Raw genomic sequence first — 18340 nt, 5'->3', positions numbered from 1 at the left:
GCCCTAAGCTTAGCCAACCTCAGCCCTGCCTCACTGGGTCATTGTGGTGAGGACTTGACAACATGCTGTATCCATATGCACATGCTGTATACTATTCTTTGTAATAATGCAGAATGAAACAGAATCCAGTGTTAGATTATGAGCTACACACTGCATTAGTAGTAAAAGCATGAGTTGCATTGTGGAAAGGAGTAGTGTCACCCCCCAAGGGGTGAAAATTGGTTCTTGGGAAGCAAAAAGAAAAAAAAGTTACTCTTTTAATGTACAAAATGCATATGTATATACGATATGCAAACAGATATGTAGTATATCTGCAGCATTTTTATTTCATAGAGAAATATCTGAAAAGGCTCCTTTGGGAGCAGGGAAGGGACAGTGTGTGATCATGAAAAAAAGATTGGAAAATATTGAGTTAAGGAAGAGATTTAGTAGCAGAAATATTACTGAGCTGGAGGTTCAAAAACCACAGCTAAAGTCAGCTCCGCCATTAAGTTTTTGTGTAAACTTGGACCATTCACTTCCACTTTCTAGGTTTAAATTTTTTTCAAATGTAAAATAAAATGTTTGAATGATCTCTTAGGTTTTCACCAGCTCTAAAACTAGGAGGAAGATTTGAACTGGAATCCATTCAATTAAAAACACCTGATTATAGAACCTATCGAAATGTGTAAGGTATTTGGACCCATTGAATGTCACTTTTCAATAAGATAAATGTCCAGTGTCAATAGCCTTTGAAGTCTCTGACCTCTTTTTCCTTACCCATTTTTTAAGCTAGAATTCTAGAAATGCTGCTCTAATTCCCAGTAGAAGATTCCTGGATACAATATTGAAGTCTAAGAGTACAATGAAGTTTTGCCAAGATGCCCATCAAATGTTCTGAAGCTTGTCAACAGGAGTTGCATTGCTTCACAGTTTTCCCATGATTTCTAGACATTAAAGTCCCTTTACAACCTAGCTGGGTTGTCACTTCAAGGAGAAAGATGTATGTGGTGTGGCAAAGGGAAGCAGGAATTAGCAGGATAGAGTACCAGATTAAAAAAAATTTGGGGGGGCACACATATTCACAGCATCTGTGGATGGCATTGACTGAACAGCCTTGTGCATACAATTTTTTATTGCTTACCCAGACCTGGGCTTATTGCACTAAGAAAACTTTAAATAGTTTTTCCTCAGTTTTATTTTTCTCTTCTGGGCCCTCCAGCTACATTTAAAAGCCCCTTTGAAGACAGAGAATGTGTCTTCTAACGCTTTTGTTGTGCTCAATTCAGCATTCTGTATATGATAGGATTTTAGTGAATGTTTGTTGATGGTGATGATCATGCAGATTTAAGGGGGAAAAATAAAAATTAAAGCCGTAAGTCTTTGAGTCCCTAATTTTGGGTGGTCTATACTGATGTGTCTATAGGCCAGAGCATTTATCTTCTTTTCCTTCTGCTGTTCAATCACCTAGTGGTGTTTCCAGATAAGAAATGTAAATGGAATTCATTACCTAACCAGGGCATGTAATTCATTTATCACAGGGTATCAATAGGCAAATAACTGCTCTATGTGATAAATTCAGCAGTAAATAGATGAGAGGCCATTGTGAAGAATTGTAGCTCTCCACTGAATTGCAGAGGTTCTTGAATGTTGTCAACATTTGGAGGCAGTTGGAGGAGGGAGCTCTATTGATGAAAAATGGCTACATATTCAAAATTTCAGTGTATACCGGGAAGATAATTCAATTCAATCTCTGGCTTACCCAAAGAATCTTGGAGTTACTGCCAATGAGGAAATCCCCAGGGTCTAATAAAAATATCTTTAGGAGTGAAGGAGTTAACTGAGTGTGTAAGCTTTATCTTCTGTCCAATGGACTTGTGGTTTGCTTATAAAACTCTCCAGTAAATAATTGTTAGAGACCTGTCATTGATAGCAGTTGCTAGTTGCTGCCTTTTAAGAGACCGTTGATTCCTCTGCAAGGTGGTGCAGCATCCTCTGTCCCTTCATTCATTTCAGATCTACTCAGGTCTCCCTGTAAAAGGATCTCTCGGATCAATAAGCATGAATGACGAAGACTACAGCACCATCTATGACACAATCCAAAATGAGAGGACGTATGAGGTTCCAGACCAGCCAGAAGAAAATGAAAGTCCCCATTATGATGATGTCCATGAGTACTTAAGGCCAGAAAATGATTTATATGCCACTCAGCTGAATACCCATGAGTATGATTTTGTGTCAGTCTATACCATTAAGGGTGAAGAGATCAGCTTGGCCTCTGCCCAGTCAGAAGACAGAGGCTACCTCCTGCCTGATGAGATATACTCTGAACTCCAGGAGGCTCATCCAGGTGAGCCCCAGGAGGACAGGGGCATCTCAATGGAAGGGTTATATTCATCAACCCAGGACCAGCAACTCTGCACAGCGGAACTCCAGGAGAATGGGAGTGTGATGAAGGAAGATCTGCCTTCTCCTTCAAGCTTCACCATTCAGCACAGTAAGGCCTTCTCTACCACCAAGTATTCCTGCTATTCTGATGCTGAAGGTTTGGAAGAAAAGGAGGGAGCTCACATGAACCCTGAGATTTACCTCTTTGTGAAGGTAAGGTCTGCCTCTGACAGGCATACGCTGTTCATGCAGATATTATGGCTGGTGTTTTATTTTGCTCTGAATGACCAGGGAAAGATTCATAATGCCATGGTCCTTGGATCTCAATACATATTCAGGAGTCGGAGGGACTAAATCAGTCATTAGAGTGTACTCAGCTCTTCTCAAAATTAGAGGAATTGGAAGGTGCATTTAAAGCACGTATTTAATCACTGACTTTTACATACCATGGGCAAAGTATTTTTCAAAACGGTTCACATAAGTGAGCCATAACTGCTGCCCAAATCCTTGCCATTGTGACTGACATTAAGTACATTTTTCTGTCTGGTTAAATTTCCTTTGTCAACATGTTTAAAAGTGAAACCAAAGCTTGTGAAAGAAAGACCTTCTTGTGCTTCTAAGGTCACAGATTTGTCAGATAGGTGGTCAATAAAGGCTATCTCTGTCACTAGCTTGCCCCTTTGGCACCAATATAACTAAAAATTTGATGAAGTCAAATGATTTCAGAAGTAGTAAGACACTACCAGTGTTAATGTTTAATGCTTACGATATCTAAACAGAACCTTGGTGATCTTTGTATTAGATGATAAAGTAATAAAGTTATGGTTATAAATATTATCAAAATGTAAAGTGTTTCAGACCTAAACAAATCATCTTTATTAATCAAGATGGCAGGCCCTTTTTCCCCAACATCTCCCCCACAATATTCATATTTATGTGATTTTTAGAAATGTTTTCACATTTATTATATAAATATATTAGTAAATGCTGCTCTTTCTTGCCAATAAAAATGATTATAAACCTACAGAAACCATAGTCCATACTCATTTCTCTCTTCCCCAGTTCCCAGTAACATTTCTGATGAAACACACTTTACTAATTTTGCCCTTTGTTGTCTTGTAATTTGTTCTTTTCTCTAATTGTTTTGTGTGTAAATCATGGATCACTTATTCTACTACAAGGTCCTTTTAAAAATAATCTAGTATAGTGCTTGGTTCACACACACATACCAGACACACATTGCCTTGTACTCTGCTGAGCATTTGGGGGGAAAGGGCTGTGCAAGACAAGGCCCTTGCTCTTAAGTAATGAATAATATGGTGACAGAGACAGACCTGCACTCAATGTATTCTAATACAATATAGTAAGAGATGAAACAGAGGAGTGGGTGGAGCGTGTGGGTGTTCAGAGAAGGAGTGCTGAGATGTGTACTGAGTTTGGAGCAGCTCCACGGAGGAGGTGATGTTAGAACAGGTGCATTCACGCAGTTTTCTGACCTCCATATCCACATCATCACTGTCACACTGTGCAAACAAACTTTTTTTTTTTCTTTTTTGAGACAGAGTCTCACTGTGTCACCCAGGCTGGAGTGCAATGGCATGATCTCAGCTCACTGCAACTTTCACCTCCCAGATTCAAATGATTCTCCTGCTTCAGCCTCCCGAGTAGCTGGGATTACAGGCATGTGCCACCTGGTCTGGCTAATTTTTGAATTTTTAGTAGAGATGGGGTTTTGCCATGTTGGCCAGGCTGGTCTCAAACTCCTAACCTCAAGTGATCCACCCGCCTCAACCTCCCAGACTGCTGGGATTACAGACGTGAGCCACGGCTCCTGGCCACAGACTTTTTTAAAGTGAGGACTAGATGTATTTTTTTGTTCTCATGGCAGAAGCATCCATGCAACCTGTGACAGGCAAAGTGGGTCATCACCATGATCATCATCATGGACCCATCTGACATTATTTCTAAATTCTAAATTAGTGTTTATCTCACTAGAAATTAGCCTATGGCTGGTATTGAGCAAAAACAGAAGTAGTAGGAAAAAGAAGTGTTGGTACTTCCTGGCAGTACCAGCAACAGGGAAAATTGATTGACTATAACATGTAATTCCTAAATTACTTAAAATTTCCTAAAGCAAATATTAGATTTAACTCTTTAAGTTTACATTCTTTTTAGCATAATTGTGTGAACTGAAAGGCCATAGAGTGTCCCACTGACCTCAGCTTCTGTGCATAAACTCCTTTTTAAGGATATTCAGTAATAAAAAGAGCGGCAGTTATAATCCCTGCTTCCTAGCTCCACACTCGGCCCTATCTTCGCTGAAGTTCCTTACCCAATGTTGAATGGAAGTAGAATATATAAAATTGAGTAAAACAGGGCCTTCTCTGTTTGCGTGAAACTGTAGGGTGTGAGTGTGACCTCTCAGGCCTTTTCCTCTTCCCTGCTCTGTGGAAGGGATGTTGGTCCCCCGCACTGGAGGGAGCTCTGTGGCTCACCGTCTTCCTAGCAGGGCTTACGGCTTTTCAGTTCTGGATGTTCTTCTCCTGGGCTGTTTTAGTGTGGACCACTGGGCTGCATTGATACTTGTAATCATTTGTGTATGTTTTCACCTGTTCTAGACATGTTGGTGAGAATGTCATGCAGGTTTGTAAGTATATGTTTAACCAACATTTTATTGAGGCTTAATCATTTCAGAGTGTTGACCAATTATTTAATTAAGTAACATATGTCATTCATTTATTCATTCAACAGATCTTGTGCCAGGTGCTGGGTTTACACCAATGAAGAAAAAAAAAGTCTCGTCTCCCATGCACTTTTTTTTTTTTTGGGACGAAGTTTCACTCTGCCACCCAGGCTGGAGGGCAGCTCACTGCAACCTCTGCCTCCCGAGTAGCTTAGATTACAGGCATGCGCCACCATGCCCAGGTAATTTTTGTATTTTTAGTAGAGACGGGTTGTCACTATGTTGTTCAGGATGGTCTCGATTTCTTGACTTCAGTGATCCACCCACCTCGGCCTCCCAAAGTTCTGGGATTACAGGCATGAGCCACCGCGCCCAGCCATGTCTCCCAGGCACTTTGCATTGTAGTGGGAGAGACAACTGACAAACAAATAAACAAATAAATATAAAATAGGGCTAATGGTGAAAATGCTATAAAACAGGATATGGGTGTATTAATTTCTTATTTCTGCTCTAACAAATTACCTAAAACTTAGTGGATTAAAAAAATACAAATATTCTCTTACAGTTCTGGGGGTCAGAAGTCTGAAATGAGTCTTATGGGGCTAAACTCAAGGTGTCAGCAGAGCTGTTTTCCTTCTGGAGGCTCTGGGGAGAATTTGTTTCTTTCTCTTTTCCACCTTCTAGAAGCAGATCTCATTCCTCGCGCATGGCCCACATCACATCACCTCTTCTCTCCCTGTTTCCATCATCCCATTGCCTTCTTCCGACTCCCCTTGCATTTCTCTTGTAAGGAACTTTGCGATTAGATTGGACCCACAAGGATAATCCGGGATAATCTCCTCATTTTAAAATTCTTAGTTGAATCACATTTGCAAGTCCGTTTGTCACATAAAGTAATCTGCAGCTTCTGGGAAGTCGGACATGGCCATATTTGGCGGATGGGGAGTGACGGTAAGTAGGGGCGAGGCAGTAGTGTGGCTGCAGTGGGTGAACCAGGGAGGCAAGGTGGTAGGAGATGAGGCTGGAGAGGTGCAGAGGCACAGACCATGATCACAGCAGTCCTTAGGGGCCACTAGGGGAACCTCACTCACTCTGAGTGACAGCGGGAGGCATTGGGCGATTTTGGAAGGAACAGTATGGCCACCTTTTTATAACAGGCTGTAGCTGGGAAGGGTAGACACAGTAACAGGGAAAAACAGTTTAGAGGCAACCGACAAACTTCAGGCAAGAGATGAGGGTGCGTTACTGTGACAGCAGTGGAGCATTGGGATTGTTTTGAAGGGAAAGCCCAAGCATTTTGCTGAAGAATTTGATGTGGGTGAAAAGAAAAATAAAGAGCCATGGTTGACTCTAGAGATTATAGTGAGCTATGGACCCCTTCTCAGAAAATGTGCGATTGAGAAAGCTGATATTCGCTAATGTGTCTGTATGTATGTATGTTAAAGAGAGGGGATGGGTGGTGAGATAGATGGAGAGAGAAAAAAGCATTCTAGTATTTTGTTTAATGCAAAGGAAGAAAGTATTCTGATAATGGTTATTGCAAAAGAAAATGGTACAAATAAACACCATTTGTCCTATACATAATTTATGTCATTTATTATGGAAGCGGAATACGTCTTAGAGCAGGTTTTTGTTTTCGTTTTTGTCTTGAGACAGGGTCTCACTCTGTTGCCCAAGCTGGAGGGCAATGGTGCAAACACAGCTCATTGCAGCCTCAATCTCCTGGGCTCAAGCCATTCTCCCGCCTCAGCCTCTAGAATAGCTGGGACCACAGGTGTGCACCACCATACCCATCTAATTAAATTTTTTGTTTGTTTGTTTGTTTGTTTGTAGAGACAGGGTCTTGCCACGTTGCCAGGGCTGTTCTTAAACTCCTGGGCTCAAGTGATTCTCCCACCTCAGCCTCCCAAAATGCTAGGATTACAAGCAGAAGCCACTGTGCCCAGCCCCTAGAGCAGGTTTTGAAGTCTGGTTGCATGGATTTGAAACCTACTTTAGCAGATTAATTTCTGTTAAATTATTGAGCTTCTCTCAGCCTCAATTTCCTCATTGATAAAATGGACATTATGATACATTCCTCATAGGGTTATTATAAAGATTAAATAAGATAATGCTTATAAGTTGCTTAATATAGTATCTGACATATGGTAAATGTCAATATATAGGAGCCTAAATTATTACTTATTGTGATAAATTGGAACCATTCAGGAAATAACGTTTTATTTTAAGCATAGTGCTTTGCAGCAAGCATTCAGTAAATATCCTACTGGGTTTTTCAAACATGAGCAATACAATATTGTGGAAAGAGCAGTGGTCAGGGAATTCTAACACAACTTTGTCAATACTTTTGCATAAAATGTCCCTGGACCCAAATTTCTCCATCCTTGAAAGGAATCTTTCCTAGCTCTTACAGTCTTAGATTCCAAGGTGTATGGCTCCAACTCCTGGTCAGTGTGTACATGTGTATATGGCACCACCTATTATCCACTCTAAGATACTGCTCAACACTGACTATGGTTTCTAGATTTGGCTGTGGTTGGAAAAGTTGACATAAGAACAACACTCCTGTCCACACTCAGCTCACGTGAAGCCTGTCCCTTGGAAAGTGTCTGCAGCTTCAGAGCCTATCTCTGATAGAACACTTATAGGGCCCTCATGCGGGGATGTACAGGTTGTGCACTGAACAAGTTTAGGGGGCACTATTCACAGAAAATGTAAATGTCCTGTTGAAGTCAGGCAACAGAACAACACTGGTTAATACTTTTTAGACTCATAGCCCATAATTATTCTAAAGGAATGATTCACTATAATTTGGCTCAGCATAGTAAACTGCTCCAGAATTGTCGTAATTACTATTATTGCCATAGCAGAGGTGCCTGATGTGGTTATAGGGGTCATGGTATTCAAAATGGGGCACTCAACATAATCCATGTGGTGTTAGAATACTATAATTAGAATGAAAAATAATAAGCAACATTTCTATTGAACTTTTATGTAACCACCTTAAATGTTAATATTTTATATATTTTACAATGAGCACAGTGTACTCTTACAGTAGTATATACATATATAATTTGTAAGTGAGTAAATATACATATATTGTGGGTAAATGTTTTATATTGATAGGGATATGCAATTTTAAAAAAACATTACTGATTTGTAGGCTTTCCTTCCTTTTCTGCTATGATCTGTGGGCCTGGACCTCTTTCCTTGGCCAACAGCTGATGAGAACAGATCCCCTTACTTCCTAGGTTCTTCCTGGATGTTTTCATAAGCAACACATTTAGTGCATTTACCTTGGAGGCAAACAAAGCTTTATCATTGCAGGTGAGAAACTTATGAAATCCCCTTGAGGAAATGAGATAAATGAAGCTGGATTGGGATGTTGAGATGTGGCTCAAAGGACGTCCCAGGCAGTGGGCTCAGCAGAAGCAAAGTCACAGCCAACACTCACATGTGTATGGCAAGGTCCATTTTGTTGAGTGGATCAGAAGGCCCACATAGGTGAAGAGCAGATGACGAAGTTGAATAACTAAGAGTGCTGCCTTTCACTGCAAACTAAGGGGCTTGGATCTTATCCTGAGAGCAACCAAGAGTAATAGAATGTTCTGAGGAGGATACCATGAGCAAAACAATGTTTAGGACAGCAAGCAAATTAAAAAGAATTTCCACCTACCAGCTAGAACAGAACCAAACAGACATCATGCTTTGTTTCAAAGATTAGTTCAAGTATTTAGATATAAATATATCATATATCATTAACACTGTATCTTTTCAACTGATCATCTGGATGTGTCCACGTATTTAAATCTGTGGCTTCATATAAACCAATTTTGGTGGAAAAAGCTAGCTGGTGTGATGCTGATTTATATATTATCTATCTGTGTATCCAGCTACTTTATATTTTGTGAGGGTAAGGGGGAGATATATAGATTCAGCACAAGGTTTTGATTGTTATTTTAGTATAGTTTCCAGTTTAAAAAGTGTGTTTGCATGGGGTGAGATAGCATGGCTGGACTCACTTAATTAGAGTGCTGGGAACACAATCAAGGCCCAGTTTTATTCAAAATTATTTTCTAGGTGCCCATATGAACTGGTTTGCTTTGTGAATCAATGCCATTAATCAAAGAGTCTCAGAATCTTAGCACTGTGCCAAGAATGTGGAAAGTCAGAGGAGTGAACCAACTTTCCTAAGGCTGCCTGCAAATCACTGGCAAGCTAGCACATTAGGCTGTCCATCCAGGGGATTTTTCTTTATATCGGCATTCCTAGCCTGGGAATATATTCATATGTTCATGAATATGCTTCAGAAGGTTGAGGAACATTCTAGAACCCTATGCAAAAATATCTGTGCCAGATGATTTCAGGAGGGTCCATGAACTCTCAGAAATGTTAACTATCACTGTGATGCATTCCACTTTCCCTGCCTGGGTACTCACACCTTGTGTGCCCATGTGGGAGGGGTAGAATATGCTATGGGGTGAAACAAATCCTTTTCTAAGCCTTTTAGCACCTTTAGGAACCATGGGAAGAAACATTCATGAAAGAATAATAAAGAAGCATCACCAAATAATCATGTGAGAGTTATGTTAACTCTGAAAATGAAAGTGATGTGATACTCTGAAATACATATCCCCAAATTAGGGCCCATATTTTTTTCTAAAGAATGTTTTGCAATTTTTCCCCCAAGAGACTACAAACTCAATGTCAATGCATCCACTACTAATCCCATCATCCTGGACAGCATCACCAATTGTACAAACTAAAACTTCTGAATAACTTGGATTTGCATTTCTCCTTTACTTTCAATAGTGCAATCGATTTCACCGCTGAAAATATTCTCTCCTCTTCATCTTGGCCACTACTGATCAGTGTCATCTTGACCACAGCTGTTTAACTGGTCACTCTGCCTCTAGAGTCATCCATCTCCCAAGGATCCCCCCTCCCCCCACCTAGCCACAGGAATGATCCACATGTGTTTCTTTTTTTTTTTTTTTCTTTTAAGTTCAGGGGTACATTAGCAGATTTGTTATATAGGTAAATTTGTGTTATGGGGGTTTGTTGTACAGATTATTTCATCACTCAGGTATTAAGCCTATTCCCATTAGTTATTTTCCCTGATCCTCTCCCTCCTCCCACCCTCTACCCTCCGATAGGCCCCAGTGTGTGTTGTTCCCCTCTATTTGTCTGTGTGTTCTCATCATTTAGCTCCCACTTATGGGTGAGAGCATGCGGTGTTTGGTTTTCTGTTCCTGCATTAGTTTGCTAAGGATAATGGCCTCCAGCTCTACCCATGTTCCTGCAAAGAACATGATCTCGTTCTTTTATGGTTGCATAGTATTCCATGGTATATATGTACCACATTTTCTTTATCCAGTCTACCATTTATAGGCATTCAGGTTGATTCCATGTCTTTGCTATTGCGAATAGTGCTGCAAAGAACTTACGCATCCATGTGTCTTTATGATAGAACAATTTATATTCCTTTAGGTATATACCCAGTAATGAGATTGCTGGGTAGAAGGGTCGTTCTATTTTTAGGTCTCTGAGGAATCACCACCACACTGCTTTCCACAAAGGTTGAACTAACTTACACTCTAATCAACAGTGTATAAGTGGTCATTAATCTCTGCAACTTTGCCAGCACCTGTTATTTTTTGACTTTTTAATAATAGCCATTCTGACTGGTATGAGATGGTATTTCATTATGATTTTGATTTGTATTTCAATTTGTAATAATTTCAATTTGTAATAATTAGTGATAAGCTTTTTTTCCATATGGTTGTTGGCCCCATGTATGTCTTCTTTTGAAAAGTATTCATGTCTTTTGCCCACTTTTTAATGGGATTGTTTTTTTCTTGTAAATTTGTTAAATTTATATGAAAAAAATTTAAGTTCCTTTTAGATGCTGGATATTACATCTTTGTCAGATACATAGCTTGCAAAATTTTTCTCCTGTTCTGTAGGTTGTTTACTCTGTTGATAGTTTCTTTTGCTGTTCAGAAGCTCTTTAGTTTAATTAGATCCCATTTGTGAATTTTTGCTTTTGTTTCAACTGATTTTGGCATCTTTGTCATGAAATCTTTGCCTGTTTCTATGCCCAGAATGGTATTGCTTAGGTTGTCTTCCAAGGTTTTTATAGTTCTGGGCTTTACATTTAAATCTTTAATCTATCTTGCGTTGATTTTTGTATATGAAATAAAGAAGGGGTCCAGTTTCAATCTTCTGCATATGGCTAGACAGTTATCCCAGCACAATTTATTGAATAGGGAGTCCTCTCCCCATTGCTTGTTTTTGTCAGCTTTGTTGAAGATCTGATGGTTATAGGTGTGCGGCCGTATTTTGGGGCTGTCTATTTTGTTCCATTGGTGAATGTGTCTGTTTTTGTACCAATACCATGCTGTTTGGGTTACTGTAGCCTTGTGTATATTTTGAAGTTGGGTAGCATGATGCCTCCAGCTTTGTTCTTTTTGCTTAGGGTTGCCTTGGCTATTTGGGTTCTTTTTTGGCTTCATATGAATTTTTAAATAGTTCTTTTTTTTAGTTCTGTGTAGAATGTCACTGGTAGTTTGATAGGAATAGCATTGAATCTATAAATTGCTTTGGGCAGTATGGCCATTTTAATGATATTGATTCTCCTTGTACACAAGCATGGAATGTTTTTCCATTTGTTTGTGTCCTCTCTGATTTCTTTGAGTAGTGTTTTATAATTCTCATTGTAAAGATTTTTCACCTGTCTTGTTAGCTGTATTCCTAGGTATTTTATTCTTTTGTGGCAATCATAAATGGGATTGCATTCCTGATTTGGCTCTCAGCTTGACTGTTGTTGGTGTATAGGAATACTAGTGATTTTTGTACATTGATTTTATATCCTGAAACTTCACTGAAGTTGCTTACTAGCTTAAGGAGCTTTTGGGCCAAGACTATGGGGTTTTCTAGATATAAAATCATGTCATCTACAAACTTGGATAGTTTGACTTTCTCTGTACCTATTTGGATGCCTTTTATTTCTTTCTCTTACCTGATTGTTCTGGCAAGAACTTCCAATACTATGTTGAATAGGAGTGGTGAGAGAGGGCCTTCTTGTCTTGTGCTGGTTTTCAAAAGGTATAGTTCCAGCTTTTGTTCACTCAGTATGATGTTGGATCTTGCCTTGTCACAGATGGCTCTTATTATTTTGAGGCATGTTCCTTTGATACCTAGTTTATTGAGAGCTTTTAACATGAAGGGATGTTGAATTTTATCAGAAAGCCTTTTCTGCATCTATTGAGTTAATCACGTTTTTTTGTCTTTAGTTCTGTGTATGTGATGAGTCACATTTATTGATTTGCATATGTTGAACCAACCTTGCATCCCAGGGATAAAGCTTACTTGATCATGGTGGATAAGCTTTTTGATGTGCTGCTGAATTCAGTTTGCCAGTATTTTGTGGAAGATTTTTGCATTAATGTTCATCATAGATATTGGCCTGAAGTTTTCTTTTTTTGCTGTATCTCTGCCAGGTTTTGCTATTAGGATGATGTTGGCCTCATAGAATGAGTTAGGGAGGAGTCCTTCCTCTTCCATTTTTTGGAAAAGTTTTAGTAGGAATGGTACCAGCTCTTCTTTGTACATCTGGTAGGATTCAGCTGTGAATCTGTCTGGTCATGGGCTTTTTTTCTTTTTTTGTTTTTTTGGCAGGCTATTTATTACCGATTCAATTTTGGAACGCATTATTGGTCTGTTCAGGGATTCAGTTTCTTCCTGGTTCAGTCTTGGGAGGGTGTATGTGTCCAGGAATTTATCAATTTTCTTCTAGATTTTCTCATTTGTGTGCATAGGGGTATTCATCATATTCTCTGATAGTTATTTGTATTCCTGTGGAGTCAGTGATAATATCCCTTTTGTTGTTTCTAATTGTGTTTATTTGGATCTTCTCTCTTTCACATGTGCTTCTTTAGAGCACATCAGACCATGCCATTCCCCTGATTTTAGTTATGCAGTAGCTCCCTATTGCTCCAGGAAAAAGGCCAGGATGGAGGGAATGCATAAAAGTTTTTCATGATACTCAGACTTTTAGCTAAGACTTCATTACTTGTCACTCCTCATTCACCCTGTGTCTTAAAAACATTCACTAGCCTGTACTTCCCTGCACACTTCATGGTTCTGGGCCTTTGCTCCAGTTGCCCTCTTTCAATGCTTTTCCTTCCTGTCCTTTCAAATGCAGCCTAGAAGTCACCTTTTCAGGAGGGCTTTCCTCGTCCCTCCCTAAAAGGCTGGGCTGTGTTTGCTCTGCGCTCCTTCATTGTTCTTACCTTAGTGTATTAGTTTGCCAGGACTTCTGCAATAAAGTATCTCAAACTGGGTGGCTTAAACAACAGAACTTTACTTTCTCACAATACTGGAGGCTAGAAGAGCAAGATCAAGGTGTTGGCAGGGTTGGTTTCTTCTGAGTCATCTCTCCATGGCTTGTAGATCACCATCTTCTTTCTCTCTGTGTCTTCACATGGTCTTCCCCCTGTGCATGTCTGTGTCCTAATCTTCTCTTCTTATAAGAACACCAGTCATTTTGGATTAGGGCTCACCCTAATGACCTCATTTTAACTTAATCACCTCTTTAAAGACCCTATCTTAAATGCAGCCACATTCCAAGGGTTTAGGATTTCAACATACAAACTTGGGGGGTATGTATACAATTCGGGCCATAACATTAAATGCTATGATTACTTGTTTATATCTTTATATCTCCCTAGCTGTGAACTCCTGAAGGAAGATCTGCCTCCATTCTCATATACTTGGTCCATTGGCATACTTAAAATGATGGTTGAATGAAGGAAGGAGGGAGGAAATAAGTTACCCCCAGGAATCTCCAGGGTAATGAGGGAGGAGGAAGCCTTGGGCCAGTGGCTGGCAGCAGTAGTAAGAGTGGTAGTCCAAGCCCTCTGTATCAGCGTTGTAGGGTTGCTGTAACAAATTACTGAAAACATGGTGTTTTAAAACAACAGAAACTTATTCTCTTACAGTTATTGAGGCCAGAGTCTAAAGATAGGGTATTGTCAGGGCCACACTCCCTCTGAAGGCTCTAGGGGAGAGTTCTTTCTTGTACTTTTTAGCTTCTGTTGGCTTCTGGCAATCTTTGGCTTGTGGTTGCATCACGCCAGTCTCTGCCTCCTTCATCACATGGCCTTCTCCCTGGTGTTCCTGTATCTGTTTCCCCTTATCTTCTCTGATAAACACTTGGGATTGGATATAGGGCCACCTTAACTCAGGATGATTTCATCTCAAGATCTTTAGCTTAAATTATATCTACAAATACCCTTTTTCCAAATAAGGTCATATTTTCAGGTTCCAGGTGGACATAACTTTTTTAAGGCCACTCTTCAACCCACTACTGTCTGAAGGAAGAATGAGTTGGATTGAATGGGAACCCCCAGACATGGGCAGCCAGTTCCAGAATCCATATTTCCCCCTTGATGCAAGGGACTATGTAAGAATTTAGTGGACTGTTTGTATCTTCATCTCTTTAGTCCTCAGGCACTCATTAGAATGCCTGGCACATTCCTAGCATCATCCTGAAGTTGGACAGAAAGCCAGTACGCTGAGTGCTTATTTGATCTTTTGAGCTCTAAAGGGACGTTGGAGTCAAAGGACTTGAGGATTTGCACAGCAACTGGGGTTAGACACTGCAAGGAGCAGCCTGTGGAAGCCGTGTGGCTAGAGCTGATTCAGTGCATCCTCGTTCCTGGGCCTGCCTTTGTATTTCTGCATTAATATGATTTACTGAACACTGTTTTGTCAAGAGACACAGAAGCCAAACTAGACGTGGTGATCAGGAGAAAAGGTTCAGTGTCAACCCTGTGGGAAAGAATATCAGCTGGCCAGGATGTGGCTTCCAATCAGAATATCAAGGGGGAGATAGTGTTAGACTAGTCGGTGGGGGTAATTTTTTGAACTCTCATTTTTTAAAGGGCAATTTACCAGACTATCAGCTCCTTGAGGAAGGAATCTTGTTTCTTATCTCTGTAGCTCCGTGTCCTGTGGGGGCACTGAGCTTGTTGTAGTGGGGACTTGGTAAATTTGGTCAAAGTGAACTAAACAGTTATCCCTGAGACCCTCAGCTAGCCTTCATTCACCCAATGGAGTAAAGACCATCCCTTGGAACGAAATTGCAAATTGGATACTCAATTCCCCTGCTGTAAACCTTCCCTATTGCCAACATGATCAAGTTCACCTTTGAGCGTCCCATTACAAAGCCTTTGCATGTTCTGCCCCTAGCAACCTAATGGCTTCTCTAATTCCATCTCCCACCATGCTCTACCTCACTCACTGTGTCCCAGGAGTACTGAGCTCTCCACAAATAGGATGCTGTTCTGCTCCATCCAGCTTTGCCCATGCTGATACCTCTGCCTACAACACCTTCTCCTCTCCTTCATCTGGTTAAATCCTCATCTTTCTGAACTCATTTTCCCTGGGAAGCTGTTTCTGAACCTTCAGATCATTCTAGGTATTCTCCCTCAGTGCCTGCCTTCATTTTAGCACCTCTTACCTCATTTTACAATTATCTGGTTAAGTGTGTATCTCCCCCAGTCTATTACAAGACTGAAAGCTCCACAAGGAAAGCACTTTCCAGCTACATCTTATTCACCCATGTACCCCCCACAGTTAGCACAAAGTCTGGTCCATAGTCAGGGCTCATAAATATGTATTGATTTAAACCAAATTGGTTATGGGGGGCGGGGGATAGTTCAGTTTGCTCTTGGAAGGAAAGCTTCTTGGTGTGTTCTGGGAAATTTGGTCAGTATTCAAGCAAAGATCCTTGAGTACCTGCAGCTATTGATATTTGACTTTAGGGTAGAGTGGGGTCTATGGCAAGTCCTGGGCCGACAAACCAGCTAGTCAGGGAGAAAACAGAGAAGGAAAATTCATACTCAGGCATTCTGTGATTTTGTAAATGGGAAAAAGGGGATATAGTGAGTAAAAAATAGAGGTGCTCCCACATAGAAACAGGATTTTGACAAGTCCTGTTGAGCAGCAGCAGGTTTTGGAACCCTGCTGACATTGCCCCCTGCCCCCGCTTTGAATAGGTTGATTGTTTGCCTGGTTCTAAGTTTGAAAAGTACAAAAGATAGAGTTGCTTCCCAACCATACTCCTTCAGACACCTCATTTCCATTTTCAGAGGCAGTCCCTTCTACACATTTCATTAATATGCCCCTTGAGACATTTTATGTGCATTCCAGCAAATATGTGTACAAGTTCGTATATTTGGAATTCTCTCCTTTTTTAATTTTATTTGACACAAATGCATTATACCATATGCCCTAGTATGTATGTTGCTTTATGGGGCCAACAGTATTGGGATATAATTTACATACATTAAAAGTCCACAATTTTAAGTGTGCATTTGAGGGAGTTTTGACAAATGTATACAGTCATCTAACCATCACCATAATCATGATGTGGCACATTCCCATCACCTCAAAAGGCTCTGTCTTACCTCCTTTGCTGTGAGTCCCCTCCCAGACACCTCCTGCCTCCTAGAAGGATCTTTCTATTATTACAGTTTTCGCTTTTAAAGCATATTGTATAAATAGACTTAAACTCTGTGTAATCTTTTGTGTGTGGTTTCTTTCATAATGCTTTTGAACTCACCATGTTGGTACGTAAATCAGCAGTTGGTCCCTTTTTATTACTGAGTTGTATTCCATTGTGTGAATGTATTGTGCTACAACTTTTTATGCATTCAGCAGTTGAGGGCACTTGGATTCTTTTCCAGTTTTTGGCTATTAAAAATGAGGCTGCTATAAAGATTTATGTGTAAGCTTTTGTGTTGATTATGTTTTATATTTCATTTGGGTAAATATTTAGAAGTGGAACTATTTAGTTATATGGTTAGTAAATGTTTAACCTTTTTTAAAAAAAAAAAAACCTTGAAAATTGTTTTCAAAGTGGCTGTCAAAATTTGTATGAGATTTCTAGCTACTGCCTTTCCAGGATTCAGCATGGCCAGTTTTTTAAGTTTGAAGCATACTGATAAATATATCATGGTATTTCACTAAATTGTAGCTTTAATTTTTATTTTTCTAGTGACTAATTAGGCTGAGCATCTTTTCATGTACTTATTAGTCATCCTTCTGTCTTCTTTGGTGAAGCACCTATTCAAATGTTTTGCTTATTATTTTAGCATTTGATCTTATTATTATTAAATTTTAAAACCTCTTTATATAGTCAAGACAATTTCTTTATACATGTTTTGCAAATAGTTTATAAGTATGGCCTGACTTTTCATTTTCATGACAGTGTCTTTTGAAGAGCAGATGTTTTTTGTTTCGGTGAAACCCATTTATCAATTCTTTAATGCTGTGGTTTGTGTTTTTTGTGTGCTATCTAGGAAATGTTTGTCTAACCCAAGGTCACAAAGATTTTTTGTTTTCTTCCAGAACTTTTATAGATCTGGTTCTATCATCCACTTCAAGTTTATTTTGTATATGGTACAACATATGGATTTATTTTCTTCCCTTTCCTCCCTCCCTTCTTCTCTTCCTTCATTCCCTTTAATGTCAAATACATCGATTAATTTTCAAATGTTAAACCAATCTTGCATTTTTGGGCTAAACCCCACTTAGTAATGATTTATTATTATTTTACAGACTTCTAAATTTGACTTGCTACAATTTTGTTGTTGAATTTACAACAATGTTGTTGATATGTAGAATGTTGTAGATATGTTTCTAGATTTGATTTGCTACAATTTTGTTAAATATTTTTGCATATTCATGAGAAATATTCAGGTGTATTTGTCTGGATTTAATATTAGGATAATGCCCACCTAGAATGAGATGGGAATGTGTTTCCTCTTCTATTTTCTGAAAGAGTTTTTGTGGAAGTGATACTATTTCTTCCCTAATAGTTTGGTAGAATTCACTAGTAAAACTATCTTTACTAGAGATTTCTTGGTGGGAAGGTTTTTCCCCTTGCAAATTCAGTGAATTTAATAGATATAGGGATATTCAGGTTATTGCTTTCTTTGTCACTGAGTTTGATAATTTGTTTCCTTCAAATTATTTGCTGTTTAAATTGTTGAATTTATTGTCAATTCTCTCTTCATATTTTCTTCTATCTTCTTAAACATAAGATGTATGTTTATATAGCAGTTTTAATGTCCTTATATACTAATTTTGATCATTTTAACCATATATGGGTTTATATTGATATTTTTCATGCTTGGTTATGAGTTGCATTTTCTTAGTTATTTGCATACACTAGTAATATCTTTTGGCTGCTAGACATACTGAATTTTATGTTGTTGTATA

This window comes from Pan troglodytes, chromosome 5 (genome assembly GCF_028858775.2).
Source record: "Pan troglodytes isolate AG18354 chromosome 5, NHGRI_mPanTro3-v2.0_pri, whole genome shotgun sequence".
NCBI lineage: Eukaryota > Metazoa > Chordata > Mammalia > Primates > Hominidae > Pan > Pan troglodytes.
Note: the sequence above shows the minus strand (reverse complement) of the source record.